Genomic DNA, 16,998 nt, shown 5'->3' on the forward strand with positions numbered 1-16,998 from the left:
AGCAGTAACTACCCATTTTCCCCCAACCCTCAAGCCCTAGGCAACCACTAAACTACTTTCTGTCTCCATGAATCCATTAATGCTCATTCTGAACATTTCATACAAATGGAATCATAAAATATGTGGTATTTCGTGACTGTCTTCTTTTACTTACCATAATGTTTTTAAGGTTCATCTATGACACAACATGTACAGCATTTTTTTTATTGCTGAATAATACACCAGCATATGAATATACTGTATTTTGTTTATCCATTCATCACTAGATAAAAAATTTGTGTTGTTTCCACTTTTAGTGCTATTATGAAAATGTGTACACAATTTTTTGTGTGCACATATGCTTTCATTTCCCTTGGATAAGTACCTAAGAGTGGAATTGCTGGGTTATATTATGCTTAACTTGTAAAGAAATTTCTAAACTGCTTTCCAAAGCAGCTGCATCATTTACTTCCTAGTGGCAGTGTAAGAGAATTATAATTTCTCCACAGCCTTGCTGTTGGGAAAATAGAATAGTTTGGTCAGGGCCCTCGCCTCGGGTCCAGTTGGGTGTAGTTCAGCATCCTTTGTAAGCAGAGAGAGAGAGAGAGAGAGAGAGAGAGAGAGAGAGAGAGAGTGTGTGTGTGTGTGTGTGTGTGTGTGTGTGTGTGTGTGTGGAGTTAGTGCACATGCGCGCCAATGTATCTTTTTAGTTTTGTTGCTATTCTTGTGTTCTTCAGAGAAAAGAGAAAGAGGAGACAGACAGAGAGAGAGAGTACAGAGAGAGTTTTAGTGAAGCAGGCAGGAGGGCGTCCGCCTCGAGCAACCGCCCTGCGCGGCCATGCTTTCCAACCTATGGCTCCAAGGACCTTTTGGCCAGCTAGTTCATAGACCTGCGTGAAGGGGTCTGGTGACCCATCCTGGCATGTGAAGTGTTTTGTGACCCAGTCTGTGAACGGGCTTGAGGGGTCTGGGAGCTCCAGACCCAGCCCTAGCTCAATAATCAGCCCAGGCGGTGAAGGATGACCAGCAGGTAAAAGAGCCTGACAACTGGCGTGGTCGCCTAGCTTTACAATTGACATCACAAACAGGATTAAGAGCTAGACAACTGGTGCTGTGAGCAGGATTCGAGACATTAGCCTTGGTGCCACACTTACTAACAATTGCTATCAGCTGCCCTTTTGATTATAGCCATCTTGGTGTGAATTATCTCATCGTGGTTTTGATTTTCATTTCCCTGATGGCTCATAATGCTGGGCATTTTTCATGGGGCTTGTTGGCCATTTGTGTATCTTCTTTTGATAAATGCCTTTGCCCCTTTTTAACTGGATTCTTTGTCTTTTTATTATTGAGTTATAATTATTCTTTATATATTTTAGATACCAACCCCTCATCAGATATATCTCTTGCAAAAAAACCCTCTCACTTTATGGGTTGTTATTCTATTATCTCGATGGTGTCCTTCGAAGCATAAAAGTTTTAATTTTTAAGATGCCAAATTTATCTATTTTTCCTTCCATTGTTGTGCTCTTGGCATCATAGCTAAGAAACCATTGCTTAACAGAAGGACGTGAAGATTTATGTTTATGTTTTCATCTAAGAGTTTTATAGTTTTAGCTTTTCTATTTAGGTCTTTAATCCATTTTAGTTTAACTTTTGTATAAGGTTGAGGTAGGAGTCCAACTTTATTCTTTCATATGTGGATATCCAGTTGTACTATGGCATCTTTTGAATCACCTCAAGAGATAGTTTCATGCAATTTTTGGCTACACAAATTAAATTTACAGGTATCAGTACATAGAATCTAAATATATGACCAACAGATATCAGTACATAGAATCTAAGTATACAAGAATCTGAGAGTCTTTCTTTAAGCTTTTGCATTTGGTCTTTTTTTCTTTTTTTTTTTTTTTTACTTTAGGAATATGCTTAGCATTTTGCTATTTCAGGAAGTAGTACCACTGTCATTACCACTGGCACAACCGCCACTAATAATAATAGTAAGTAACAGCTAACTAGGACTTCATACGTGCCAGGCACTGTGCTCGCATTTAACACGTATTAGCGTATAAGCACTACACCTGCTTTAACTTACGCGATCTTCCCACCAACACCATGAGATAGGTAGAATCGTTATCTCCATTTTGCGGATGTAAAGTAATTTTCCTTAGGTTGCAGAACCAGCAGGAAAAGGTATAACAAATTGAGTGTAGGAGTGGTACTAGAAAGTGGGGACCAAGTAATGTTGGATAGCAATTCCTAACAAGTAATAGCCAAGTATATACACCAAATACACAAAAATAAACAAGCCAAAACCTAGAATGACATTCCCAGTTCTGATCAAGTTGCTGAGGAAAAAGGGTTGGTCTCCCTTTCCAGCTCAACCAGGATTAGAAATTTTACCACTCAAAATATCACTCAAGATTAATCTGATAGCTGAAAAGATTTTGTCAACTCTCCAAAAATTGCATTAGTGACTAGGTGATTGATGGAGTAAGTCGATTAGAACCAGATTAGAAATCAAGACATAGAGTCAATTACTTCCAATCTGAGAATTAGAAATTCATTAATCAACAATAAAATACATAGCATCAATTTTCAAAACTACCCTTTCTCTATTTCTCTATAGAGCAAAATTCAAGTAAAAATGACTGAAACTGTAGAGCAACTTGATCTGGGGAATGTTTTCCCGTTGTCTGAAACTTTTCCTTTTACCACGTCAGACCTGGATGTCTATCTGGTATGGTGAGTCTGGTCAGTGTTCAGTGCAGAAAGAGAAGACAGAGAAGTCAGTTGACATTTTCACGTTCAAATAACTTTACAGCAGAAAAACCAGTGTTCCTCACTTCAAGCCTAATTCTCTTTCCCTATGCGGGCTGAGTTCTTCATAATAAATATAATAGAAATAAGGCTCATTTTATGAGTCTTACGATATACCGCCCTCTATCTAAGAAAGTAAAATATGGCAACTAATTTATTTTACCCAAGGCATATGAGGTAAGTACTAGTATTATTCCCATTTTATATAAGAAGAAAAGGAGGTGCTAGAATTGACCTACTTAAGGGGTGGAGTGAAACCTTGAACGCTGCAGTCTGTGCTTGTCTTCTTAACAATGGCTCTATATGGTTTCAGAATAGAAGCAACTAGACAAATAAGGGTTAAGCAAGGCTAGCCCAACTCCAGACTGAGTCTTTTTTACACTAGGCAAAGCTGTCTCCAATATACTTATAATAACTTTATATACCAAATAACATTTTGAAGTTTATTTCCTCCCAACACAGAAACATCACTTTATCTCCCCTGAGATTTTTAGCACTGTCTGTTGCAAAACTGGTCTGAGCTTAGTGAGTATTGCTTTATCCTTCTTAAATAAAAACCATTACAGAGAATGAAGAAAACAATTTCCCTTTCAGTTTCCCCACTTCTACCCATATTGAGAAAGATGGATCCTTAAAGTACTGAAGGAAAGCCCACAATATAATAAAAGCTCAGCATCAGAAATGTTCCAAGTCCCTCTACTCTCTCCCTATATTTAGGAAACTAAAGTTTAATATAGGGCTCAGCCCTCCAGAGAATCCAGTGTATCAAAATGTTAATACACTTTTATATATTTTAACTGAGACAAACAAGAAAGAGATAGAGAAGCCAGAGCAGCTATGGCAAAGCCATAATTATGATAAGTCTAATCCAGCTAACAGCTAACAGCAACAGAGGCAGATAGTGACTACTGTGATGCTGTTGTATAGTTTGTACGGTCAGAAAATTATATCATTATAAAATGTGAATGAGGCAGGAGCCCCTTTAGAGGAAAGCAAAGATGACTTACTATTTGACTCCAGAAAATAAAGCTCATCCAGGAGATCAAAAAGCATTTGTCCTATTATCAAACTATTATCTAAATGTACTTTATAACTTGAAACTTGGATCAAATCATTTGATTAATGAAACAGTAATAAGCAGGAGCACACTATCTCCATAACCAAATAGGAAGGGAAACCTCAGTTTTATTTTCCATAACAGAGCTTAAATCGGTTGGCAAACCTTTATAATTCTGCAAATAACTTAAATATTCACCTACTAGTTCTAAATTCATGATTGTGCTACCAAACACATCATATTTCTCAGTCTTGACTACTAGAATACTTCAGATACATATACATTGCTGAAATACACTATTTCTCAAAACTAACTTTATGGAAGTCAAATGGAAGATTAGTCTGGTCACTTCATTTTTGGAAAATCCACATTAACTTCTTTATTTTATTTTATCTTTTTTTTTTTTTTTTTTTTTTAAAAAGATGACCGGTAAGGGGATCTTAGCCCTTGACTTGGTGTTGTCAGCACCACGCTCTCCCAAGTGAGCCAACCGGCCATCCCTATATAGGGATCCAGGCCCATGGCCTTGGTGTTATCAGCACCACACTCTCCCAAGTGAGCCACGGGCCAGACTGTAACTTCATTCTTTAAATGCTCATCAACCTTTCTGTTAACAACACTTCTGACCCTCGATAACCCCCTTTCAGGCAGGTCAAAACTAAATTCTCTAGTTTACCATTTAAGATTTTCCTTCCAGTCTTTGCAGATAAAATGAGATAAACACAATAGTTTCTATTCCAGCCAGACTAGAATTCTCTACTATCTTCTATACTCTTCTCACTAAAATTCTACTTGATACTTTTTGCTAATCCCAGGAGGAATGCAAATCCAAATGCCTATTGTGCTGAGAAGTAATGTAAATGAGTGAATAAAGCAGTCTAATTATAAGAAAAATAGACACCAGTACACTTGATTACATATTAAACACTGTTCCCGACCCCACCCCCACCTTTTTTTAAGAAAGACTTCTCAAAATCTATTTTTTAGTTTCCAAACTTTGCTGGAGACATAGGCATAAAAACGTGGTTTCAATAGTGCATACGTGATGCTAGATGGCAATTAACCTTTGACCACAATGTTGGAAGAGTTCTGGGAGAGGTGAAGACCGTGTAATCTATCTGTATATGGTGGGAATTGCTACTCATCTCCAGCCATTTGTTGCAAACTAGGAATTTAGGCAGAATGTTGTGAGATCATCCAGGTTTTTTAGAAAAGTAAGAAAACCTGCATTTCATGTGAAATCTCCAGATTTTCTAGTATTTTCTAATTTTTACATGAAGTCTTCTCTTTTCCTCAAATATTCCATTTCTATATTCTAGTGTAATGGACATCTTGTTTTCTGTTTCTGTTTTTGTGCAAGTGAGCTGACAGATTGAGACCTCTGGGTTATGCCATCCCTCAGCCAGAAGCTTTCAGTCTTTATCACCAGTACCCCCGACCCCAACCACCCATCCTTTCCACCAATCCATGCTCATCACTTCCTTTAAGATCTTCTTTAAGAAAATACTTCCTCCAAACAATTTTCCCTACATAAATCTACCCTTCATTGCTCATTATCAAACTGCTTTATTTCTTTTCATCTTTACATGCACAGTTTGTGCTCCATTTGTGAGCCCTTCATCTCCTTCTTTAATTACACCCAGAATATAAATCTCTAAGGCTGAGGATTCTATCTCCTACCACCTTCACACCCCCCAAGGATTTAGCAGAGAGTTGTACACGCTGCAGGCATTCAATGCAAAGTTTGAGTGAAAAAAGGGTCTATTTGCCTACTCTTGCTGGGCTAGAAGTTTTTATTCTATACTTGGTGCATTTCCAGATCAAAATATTAAGTCTAAGTCAAGTCTCCATAGTTGAGCCAATCTTGAGGATTAAAACACTTAGCTGTACAGGCAAGGCAAAACAGTTTATCTGAGCAATGAAAAAGGAAGCCATCTGTTGGTCTGAATCATTAAGGCAACTGTGCCAATCCTGCAAGCATTCGGTGTTGGGACTTAGTTTCAAGTTGTGAGCAGGGGTGGAAAATACATGATGTGAGTGCCATTGCTTCCCTCTCCTGGGCCTGTGTCAGATATCATTACTTGACCAAAGCATTTTTTTCTAAAGAGCCTGAATGCAACCTTAGAAACATTTTAAACACAGAATTCTAGATGGATTTTGTCCACCTTGTTTGTTTCTATTAAGAAACAGAGTTGGCATGTGAACTGAAAACCCTACCATATGGAGAAGGTACACGTAAAATTCTATTGTTCAAAAAACAGAGAACATAACACATGGCTTCTGCTGGTTCCCAACCTCTCTATACTTTACAGGCTGGTTGACTTAGAATGGGGAAAGTTAGGTCTCTAAAGCTGAACAGACAAGAAAGAGCTAAGAAGAAAAAACATTTCCACTTTAATGACTATGCCAGATTTACCTTACCCATTAAATTTTAATTCTGCAAGAAAGATTTACTATGTGATGAGGCTGCTCTTGTTGTGCCATGTAAAACATATTGAAATATACAAACTGTAAATGACTTCACAGGTATTTTTAATTTAAATAAATAGTTATAGTTATAGTTATATTCAAGGGGCTATTTCATTTCTCAAACATTGAACCAATTTGGAATAACTCAGACACAAAATGACCAGCATCAAGAATTACGATGAAAGCCAATTACCTTTAACTACAAGCAACCTTATTAGCATTTATTAAAACAAATGATCCCTCAATACTGGAGAAAATAAATGTGGATTGGTTGATTAATCCTTCAGTTGTAAAAGACCAAAAATTATGTATCAGAGACTCTGTGTTTTTTAAGCCAAATCTGCAGGCAAAAAGAAACCAGTAAATGATAAATTGAGGCCCAAGGGAAAGACTGAATAGCACAGTGGACATCTGTGAGTTTTGCTTGCCCCTGTGTGCATTCTTTGTTATGATAGTATCAGCATTCTGACTCTCCTCTGGGGAACCCCCCTACCCAACTCTCAGTCCAAATGGTATGGATGGAGCTAACTTCACTCCCCACCACTAAGAGTGGGCAAGTGACCAATCAATATATTTCATTTGATGAATGATCGAAGGACCCAATCATCGATTCTAGTCAGTTCTATGTTAATCAGTACTAACATTTGAGAACTCTTAAAGGAACTATTGAGAAAAAGGAGCATTTCTTTAAAAAATCCTGCTGGCATGCTAAGCTAGTAAGATATAAACTTTGAGCTTCTAGTGGCTGTCTAAGCACCACAAAAGCACCCTACCTAAGTATGATACCAGCCTGATGGAAGGAGAACTAAGAGATAAGAGAGACGGATTTCTGATGCCATCTTTGAGCAGTTGGGTCCAGCCATTCCTGAAGGCAAATGGCTTTTAACTTTTCATATAGGCAAGCCCAAACCCCTTACTTTCATTAAGCCACAGTTAGAGCTAGGTTTGTCACTTGCAAATAAAAGTCATGACTAATTGCAAATAGCTTATAGCTTACTTTGTTATTAGTTGCTGAACCACTAAGCTTTTACATCACTGAGTTAGAAAACAAATTCCGGTACTGATGGGCTATGATCTCATGTAGTGACCCTAGCAAGTCTTATTTTCTCTCAGTGCCTTTATTTCCTCATTTATAAATTAAGGGTTAAAATGGTAGCCCATAAAGAAGACATACAAATGGCCAATAAGCACATAAGAAGATATTCAACATCACTACTCAATAGATAAATGCAAATCAATTCTCTATGAGATACCACTTCACACCAACTAGGATGACTATAATCAGAAAGACAGACAATAAGAAGTGTTTTCTAGGATGTGGAGAAATTTGGAACCTCGCACACTGCAGGTGGGAATATAAAATTGTGCTTTGGAAAATAGTCTGACAGTTCTTCAAAAAGGTAAATATGAAGTTACTATATGACCCAGCAATTCTACTCCTAAGTATATACCTCAGAAGAAAAAATTAGTGCACATACACATAAAATTGTATACAAATGTTCATGATAGCATTATTCATAACAGCCAAAAAGTGAAAGAAACCTAAATTTCCATCTACTGATAAGTGGATAAACAGAATGTGGTATATCCATACAATGGAATATCATTCAGCAATACAAAGAAATGATGCACTGAAACCTGCTACAACATGGATGAACCTGGAAAACATTAAGCTGAGTTAAAGAAGTCACAAAGGACCACAATTTATATGATTCTATTTACATGAAATGTCCAGAATATATAAATCCATAGAGATAGAAAGTAGATTGGCAGTCACCAGGAGCTAGGGAGGAAGAGTAGGTAGTGACTACTAATGGATACAGGGTTTTTTTTAGGAGGTGATGAAAATGTTCTGGAATTAGTGCTAATTGCTGCACAACTTTGTGAAAATGCTAAAACCACCAAATTGTACATTTTAAAAGGGTAAACATTATGGTATATGAACTGTCCCAATAAGAAAACTATTCCAGGGGGAAAAAATAGTGGCCTATTCTGATTCTCATACATGGCCATTATAAGAAACTCATAACGATGATAGCATAAGAGTCACCATTCTTGGAAAAGCCTAAGGAAAAAAAAAGCCTATTGTTTTTAAAGCTTCAGCAAGCATTAAGAGACTGGGAAAACAAAATTACCAGATAGATTTTCTCAGGTCGCTCGGCTTCCTTTGTATCAAGAAATGGTCAACAAATATATAGCAGGCACACATAAAAGCCATTTGGAGACCTCTTGAGGTTAACAGCATGCAACATATTGCCACTGCCCCAGCCTGGCCAGGAATATCATTTATGCCCCCCTTTCACAGCTGTATCAGTCTTCCATTAAACATTCAGAGCCTCCTTGTTAATAAACTACATTATGAGCTGGATGCATTGTCTAGATAAACTGCATCATCCAAAACACGGACCCATTATTACAAAAAATGCAGAATGTAATTAGTATTCTTCTTTGCATTAAAAACAGCTTCCAAAAATGGTGCCATATTATAAAGCCTTAATTAATAAACAAGAGTTGGGCCATGACCGGTTACATTTATCTGAATTTTATATTGTAAAGAAAGGCCACTGTTCAAATTCCGTTTACAAATATCTAAATTCTGGCTAGCCTGCATGAAGACAATCCTAAACAGAAAGCCTGAGAATTCTGTGTTGCTAATAGCATTGTGTTGGTACACCAACAATAGCAAACGATTAACTGCTGGGACATAAACCATCATGAGAAATGCTCAGAGTGCGATGATGATAACATTGTATTTCAGCTGTATTATATGGTGCAATTCTTCTATTTGTTCATATGCATTTTCTCTTTAATAGACGGAGGAGCCAGGGTGGCTTTTCATATCTCTGTGAAGCCTTAAATGTGACAAAAGAAAAAAAAAAAGTGAGCTGGCAAAAAAATAAAAAAAGAGAAGTGTGAGGTAGTGCTGGCTGGGAGCAGAGTTCCACCACAATGGAGCGTAAGCACACAGTTCTTTTCTGCATTTCCAGCTAGTTTTTATTGATTCTCCCCTAACCTAACCCCAAAGGAAAGCCATTTATGTAAGCCAGAGCATTGAGCCAATATTGGGGACCATAATATGGAGTAGCCCAGCTTATCAGCCTCGGCTAAAGGAGTATTTGCATTAAACTGCACTCAACTGGTTAAAACCATCAACTCTACAATCTCAAGAATTACATAGCACCTGTTATGCTCATCTGCAGGAACTCTGTCTGCATACTGAGACAGACCATAATCAGAGGGCAGCAAGGAGTCCGACTGGGAAAGGGAGGAGAACATGTGACATGTGTTGAAAAGCAGATTGCATTAAAGACCACCAGTGCTCAAATCTGAAAAGAGTCCTAAGCCTTCTGCCAATACAGAGCTGTGTGAACATGATAATTCTTTCAACAAAGTCCATAATATGTCTTATAGGGCCCAGGAAAACAGGGTGGCCAAGATAGTGTTACAGTTCAGTGCAGAGTGACTGGCCCAGCAATGGAATGTCGCATACACAGGAAGCCCAGGAAATCGTGTCTGCCTCTGCAGAATCGGCAAGCCCTAAGGGAGCCCAAGCCTGGGGATTTTCAGCAGCCCAAACAAGCTGTCTTAGATCACTGCCCTTTCCATCAGCTTCAGGCACTGAGCACTGGCTCAGAGTCCTATCGGTCTCAGCAAGACCTGCTCCACCATGACCACAAAGATGGCATTTGAATCAGTAATGAGCCATGAGGCCACCTCGATACATTTGAAGAAGAGCTATCTCTGAGACATTGCTTCAAGTACTAGATCTGTACCATCTAGCTGTGGGATCATAGCTAAGCAGTCTTACTCATCTTTCAATCAGAAAGTGGAAGCAGATAACAATGAGAGAATAAAACCTCTAAAGCAGGATTTCTCACCCTCAGCACCATTGACATTTGAGGTTGAAAAATTCTTTGTTGTGGGGGCTGTCTCATGCATTGTAGAATGTTTCCAGCAGCCCTAGCTTCTATCTACTAGATAGCACACCCCCCCACACCCTACACCCCACCCCACCTCCACCCACTGTCTCCGTTATAACAATCAAAAAAGTCTCCAGACATTGCCAGATGTCTCCTGGGAGGCAAAATTGCTCCCAGTTGAGAATCTGTAATACACGTTCCAGAATTTGGATTCCAGGAAGTAAATTAATAGACCATATAGTACCCCTTATATTGGGAAAACCTACACAGGTACCTTCAACACCACTGCCAATTCATTTTGACAAAAATTTTATTAAGCACCTACTACTGGCCAAGTAGAAAGATGAATGGGGAAATACAGTCCTTGCCCCTGAGGAGCTCAGTCTAAGTGGAAAGTGGCATTTTTCACAGCCCTGCGTTGAAGACAAGGGGTATGTTCAGCTTTCCAATAAATAATAGATATCCTGCTATGTGATTATACAGGTGGACTGTAAAGGCAGGCAAGAGTTAGAGCATACTTCTTTGTTGTTAAAAGATTGCTGCATCTATCAGAGTCACTGACATTTGATAAGGTGAATTTTTGGTTATTTTGACTCATTTTAGTTGTTTGCTACCGTTTATTGCTGGGTGGGTGGAGTCTCACACTGAAAGGACCATCTTATGAGGTGGTTTAGCCTACTAGCATAAGCCAAAATAGAGTGCTCTGGAATGAGACTGCCTGATTTCACATCTGGATTCTGCCACTTGTTTGCTGTGTGACCCTTGGCAATTCCTTAACCCCTCCAATCCTTAAGTCCTTCTCTTTAAAAAGGAGATAATCATTGTACACACCTCACAGATTTGTTAAGAGAGTTAAATATAAATTCACACACACACACACACACACACACACACACACACACACAAACCAAGGGGCGGGGAGAGAAGACATAACTACAATTCCTTGAAGTTGATACGACAAGCAAACAGAAAGGACACTGTTGGGTGGGAGGGGGGAGAGGGAGGAGGGAGGGAGGTTTCGGTAATGGGCCACAGTAATCAACCACATTGTATATCGACAAAATAAAATTTAAAAAAAAAAAGAGAGAGAGAGAGAGAGTTAAATATGATAATACGGGCAAAGCACTTAGCACAATGCCTGCCACAAAACAAAAATTGTGAAAACAATAGCTATTATCATTATCACTGACATTGCTGCCTCTCTATTTCATTGTGGGCTACCTAGTTTTTTTTATTGCAATAAAATACATAACATAAAATTTACCATTTTAACCATTTTTAAGTGCACAATTCAGCAGCATTAAGTACGTTCACATTGTTATGCAACCACCACCACCACCATCTCCAGAACTTTTTATCTTCCCAGACTGAAACTCCCCATCCCTCCCTCTCCCAGGATCTCCCAGGATTGTTCTTTTAAACCAGTACTATCCAGCAAAATACCTTCTGAGGAAATGAGGACAAGACTTTTGTAAATGGAACTTAAAGCCTTTTAAACCCAGGTACCCTGGAAACTGAATAGTAATAGTGCTCAAAATGGACATTTGGGGTTATGTTGATAACTTTAGTATCCATCAACCAACTCCTAGGAGTAACATTCTAAGTAATGCATTGTATTCTTTTTTTTTTTTTTTTTTTTGAGGCAAATTGCTCCCGACTGTGGGGCCTGCCTGTCTTATTTATCATTACAGAATCATTCACTATGCCGCCCACTTCAGTTAAAACTCTTGGAGTATCTAATCAATATTAATCCAGAAGGAAGTTCATGGACATATATTTTGATAGCCTGGAATTGGTGGGAAAAGGGGAGTTGCTGGGTCTCAACTATCAAAAGCACTTACTTTTCAAAAGCATGTCAAGAACCCACATGCTTTTGCACGAGCATTCCAGGGGGGAAAACCTTCTGGTTTATAGCTGGCTCCTCAAAATAGCTAAAAAGTTCCTAATTTCACCTCAAACCTCTGCTCCAGAGCCTACTGTGTTGTGCCAAGTTACTTCTCATCCTCTGTCATTTCTGACAGTGGAGCTGACCCTATCACAATTGAGTCGAAGGAGTCTGTAGACAGGAACCCTATCTGAGCTGTCAGCACTTTGCCTGATCATCTTCCAGCCAGTGGTCAGGCAGAAGCACAAAGCTAAGGGTGCCCTGAAACAGACTGTCAGGAAACTGACCAGTGAGAGAGGCAGTCTGTGCTCCACAGCTGAGCCAATTCTGCTGTGTTGCCAGTGGGACATCCCAAGACAGTCTCCACTCCGGACTCAACTGATAACATACATGGTACATCTGTCACCATCTGTCCAGGCATACTGATCTTGTAACATCCCCCCAGGCACTTCTGGTCTATTTGCAGCTCGGTGACTTTTGACTGTGGTCACTTTGCCTGGAACGCCCTTTTCTTTTCCCCTTCTTAATCATTTGTTAGGACCTTGCAAAATGTTACCTCCTTTGAAAAGCCATTTCTGTAGCCCCCAAGGCAGAAGTAGAAATGGCTGTGTTGAACCAGAAAAAACAATCATTGAAATCTCTCCAAACTGAATCTGTACTTTGATTTACTTCAACAAATGTGGTGTAATGTACACTGTAATGTATGGCAATGTTTTCCAAGTCTGACTGGATATCACAGTGACCTGGGAAATTTTTGTGGAAGAGATTCCCAGGCTCCCCTTAGGTTGAAACAGCAGGTTAGAAGTTTGTGGCCCAGGAAGCTGTACTTACTGTTTAGAAGTTTCCCAGGATATTCTGGTACATAAGCAGTATTGGAACAATAGCCAAGCATTGCTACTGATCAGCTGTGTGACTTCAGGCAAGTCACTTGGCTTCTTTGAGCCTGTTTTCTCATCTGTAAAACTGGGGTGGCGGGGGCCAGGGAAAGCAATGGCCATCTCACAAGGTCTTGGAAAGGACCAAATAAGGGAATGAATGCAAAATCCTTAAATGATGCCAAAGTGGAGCTACGATGCTGACTACCATAAATTTCATTAGAAAGCTACTCTCCACTTCTCAAAGCCAGTGTCCAGTTTGCAAAACCTTCCTTTTTCAGAGAACAATTTAGCCAAAGACTAAATGGGTTTCAAACTACAATGATAGCCTGAAAAAATGAAGTTTCAGTGAGAAGTAGCCCATGTAGAAAGCAGAGCATGAGCATGCATTTCAGTTTTTCTGAAGGCCTATATTCTTCATTACCACTGTCCATTCCTCCTAATTAAAAGGAACCCCCCCAGCTGAAACCATTAACACATGTAAGCCCATCAAATGGTAGCTATGGTAGAGAGCTACCCTACTTTGTAAAAGTACTTAGGTTTTTGTGTCTCTTACTGAATAATGCCTTAACACTTCAGTACTTGTAATAAAGCATTTGCACCACAAGAAAAAAACGTGTTTCGTGGCCAGTAAGCTATAACACAGTGTTCTGCTTTTAGGAGCCATGAGTTTAATTGTATCCTAAGCCGATGATGAGTCACCACTTTGGCTTTTAGTTAAGAAAGCCAAACAATGACTCTGTGAACCTTAGCTCAGAGTGCCCCTGAGTCCTAGCAAAATGCCTGAGTATGGGCCATTTTGTAACACCTAAGGATATCAAACAATAAGATACCATGACAATCACAACTGGTCAAAGTCCCCTGCAGAGTAATTCCCCATAAAGAGATGGTGACGGAAAACTAGGAATGATTTAAATGCTCTGCAGAAGCAAAAGAAGAATGCCCACCTGCCATAGCCATCCTTTCAAATGTCTACCCTGGAGGCTCACCTTGGGAGCTAGATACTATACCAGACATGGTGTCTCCTTTTTGCAAGGGCTGTGACTCAGAAGGCTCATCCCTGCTCCATCTGGCCAGAGTTAACAGAGCAGAATTTGAGGCACTTTAGCATTAGGATTATCGACACTGGCTTTGGAGGCAGTGCAGCCTGAATGAGAATCCACTCACCAGCTGGGCAACAGACTTGGGTCATCTTTTCAGGTTCTGAGTTTCTTTCTGTTTGTAAAATGGGAATAATAAAAAGTACACAGCTTCTAAGTTAATGGTGCAGATCATATTATATGTAAAGCACTTCATATGTGCTCCATAGAAAGTAGTTGATACTATTGTTGTATTCTGTTTTTGTTATTAATATCAAGGGAATGCCAGCATAATGAGTTTCCCATGGATGTCAGTCAAGAGATGTTGAACTGCTATCATATAGCAAGCACTGTGCTAGGTCCTGGAGTTACAGGTGCAAACAGGATAGACATGTCTTTACATTCATGACGCCTACTGTCCAGCTCAGAGGTATGAAAAGTGTGTCTTGTTTGCCCTGTACATTGTTTATAAACAACACAAAACATGTGGTGAACATTTTTAAATTGGGTGACTTCACACAAAAATCTAGATTTCTGGCTTCTCTTTGAAAACAGAAATGCTGAGAAAAAGGGAGATCTCTCTCCACATGCCAAGCTTGCTAAGACCCAAAACACAGCTCTCTGCCTGAGAGTGGCCCACTGGCTCTCTAATTAGGAAAAAACTCCCTCTGGCTACACATGATGAGCAGCCAGAGGAAACCGTGAGAGACCAGGAAGCTGAGGATACAGGTCCACAGGACCAGGACCAAAGCGATGAAGGAGAAAGGAGACTTGGCACTCGTCTTTTACAGGGTTTATTTGTCTCTCAGCTGAGCTCTCTTTGTTTGGCTGGACACAGAAAACCCTGGAGGGGAATTCTAATTCCAACTTGCTCTTTGCACAGCTAATTATTTGGGGCTCCCAGAAGATTAGAGAGAACAACTACTTCCCTAGGAGTGGCAGTTGGACTAGCTTAGTTCCTTTTTCTTTTTTTGCCCTGGGGGTCAGAACCCAAGGAAGGAGAGCTATGTGTTTTGGCCTAAAACCAAATCTACCCAGAGTCACAGACAGATGTTCTGACCTGAGACGAAAAAAGCTACTATTTCAATGCCCTAGTAAAGTTCCCTTTTGTTGCCTTCCCTAGCAGGCTACAGACCATAAATATACATTTTCCCTGTTCAACCCGTTTATTTCTTTCTCTCTCTTGCAAATAGGAAGTAATGTTAGGGGGGAAAAAAAATACTATATGCCCCCAAATTACATCCCTTCTCCTCCCAAATAAGATATTTCATGTTTCCTAGACAGATATAGAGACAAGTAGGGAAACTAATTGAGATGGATCAGTGAAACAACCAACACTAGTTTGTACACAACCTGATAAGTATTCAACAACTTCATTCCAATAGGGGATCCATGACAAGACCCTCAAAAACAGGGACACAGGAGGGAAAAATTTACACTACATAGTTATGGACCCAGTAACACAGTAGAACAACCTTTCAGTGGTCCCAGAGAGATTGCTCCTACATGTACCCAAAACCATTACCATCAATAGTGTACCCCTTTTTAAACATGTGTTGATAAAGATCTGTCTGACCCAATACAGAATGAAATGGGTACAGCTGGCTGATACAGGCTGCTTCTAACCTTTCTGCATCTGAACACATTTTCACCATTGGCTGTTCCAATAGAGACTCGTCTGGAATTCTTTTTTTTTTTTTTTTTTTTTTTTTTGTCGTTTTTTCGTGACCAGCACTCAGCCAGGGAGTGCACCGGTCAGTCCTATATAGGATCCAAACCCGCGGCGGGAGCGTCGCCGTGCTGCCAGCGCAGCACTCTACCAAGTGCGCCACGGGCTCGGCCCTACTCGTCTGGAATTCTTGCGAACTAGATGAATACCTCAAAGTCAAGGTAAGGCCCATTTTTTAATTAAACTTATACAGAATTTTATTTATTCATTCAAATATAGGATACATATTTGTTGAGCACCTTCCAAATGCCAGGCACTGTGCTAGGTGCTGGAGATATCAAGGTGAGTCCAAACAAAATAGGCCCTGCCCTTAAGGAGTCCATAGGGGAGGCAGATATTAATAAAAAAATCTCACAAATATAAAACTGACCCTCCAAAAGGTGTATAAAGAGAGGTATTTGGTACCAAGAGGATCTATAACAAAGAGGTAGTCTAGCTAGGGAGTGGAGAGGCAGAGAATTTGTCTCAGAAGAAATAACACTTGAGCTGAGATTTAAAACCAGGGCAAAGCATCATAGGCTGAGGGTACCAGATGTGCAAAGGCCCTGCGGTGAGACTGAGCAGTGACCGTAGGGAATGAATAAAGGCCAGTGTGACTGGAGTGGAGAATACAAGGGACAGAGTGATGAAGATGAGAGTTGACAGGGACCATGCAAGACCTTATGGGCCACTTCAAGGATTTTGAGCAACAGTAAGCCATTTAGAGGTTTTTAAGAAGGGTATAATGGTGGTAATAGATATGATCAGATTTATGCTTTGAAAAATATATAGATTTGGGTTGGCAGGAGGAGAAGAGGTACACAGTAGATCCAGTTAGGCCAGGCAGTCTATAACTCCAAGATTACAGGCATCCAGGAGCGGGTGGTTCTAGAGGTGACAGAGTGAAGTTGACATATTCTAACAATATCTGCTATAGGACCAACCCAATGCACCAGAGTCATCTCAATGGCCCAAGACTGGGACTAACAGTAATTCCTGGGTCTCTGAAACTGAGTAAAGATATTCAGAGACACCAAACCAAAAAATGACCCAAACATGTTTCTATTCCCCCATTCTCAGCATCAGGGTACCACTGCGTGCTCTGAGTGATCATAGCTCTATATTTGAATTTACAAATTCTGAGTAAAAGTCCACGAGAAAACCATTAAATAAGCAGAGAAGAAAACACTCACTACTGAGCATTGACAA

General features: G+C 39.7%; 1 protein-coding gene across 4 annotated transcripts in view; it reads right to left on the reverse strand.

The window, feature by feature from the left end:
• The window catches only part of FHIT (fragile histidine triad diadenosine triphosphatase), a 1,434,235-nt gene that overhangs the window by 959,842 nt on the left and 457,395 nt on the right, over positions 1–16,998 (reverse strand). Inside the window, exon 1 of one of the 4 annotated variants that reach the window (XM_063115079.1) lies at positions 14,170–14,179. The exons of the other annotated variants lie outside the window; for them this stretch is intronic. The gene's annotated coding sequence lies outside the window, so the exon portion shown is untranslated. Of the gene's footprint in view, positions 1–14,169; positions 14,180–16,998 lie in introns of those variants that run through there. 4 annotated transcript variants of the gene reach the window in all.

Source organism: Cynocephalus volans, chromosome 11 (genome assembly GCF_027409185.1).
Source record: "Cynocephalus volans isolate mCynVol1 chromosome 11, mCynVol1.pri, whole genome shotgun sequence".
NCBI classification, from domain to species: Eukaryota; Metazoa; Chordata; class Mammalia; order Dermoptera; family Cynocephalidae; genus Cynocephalus; species Cynocephalus volans.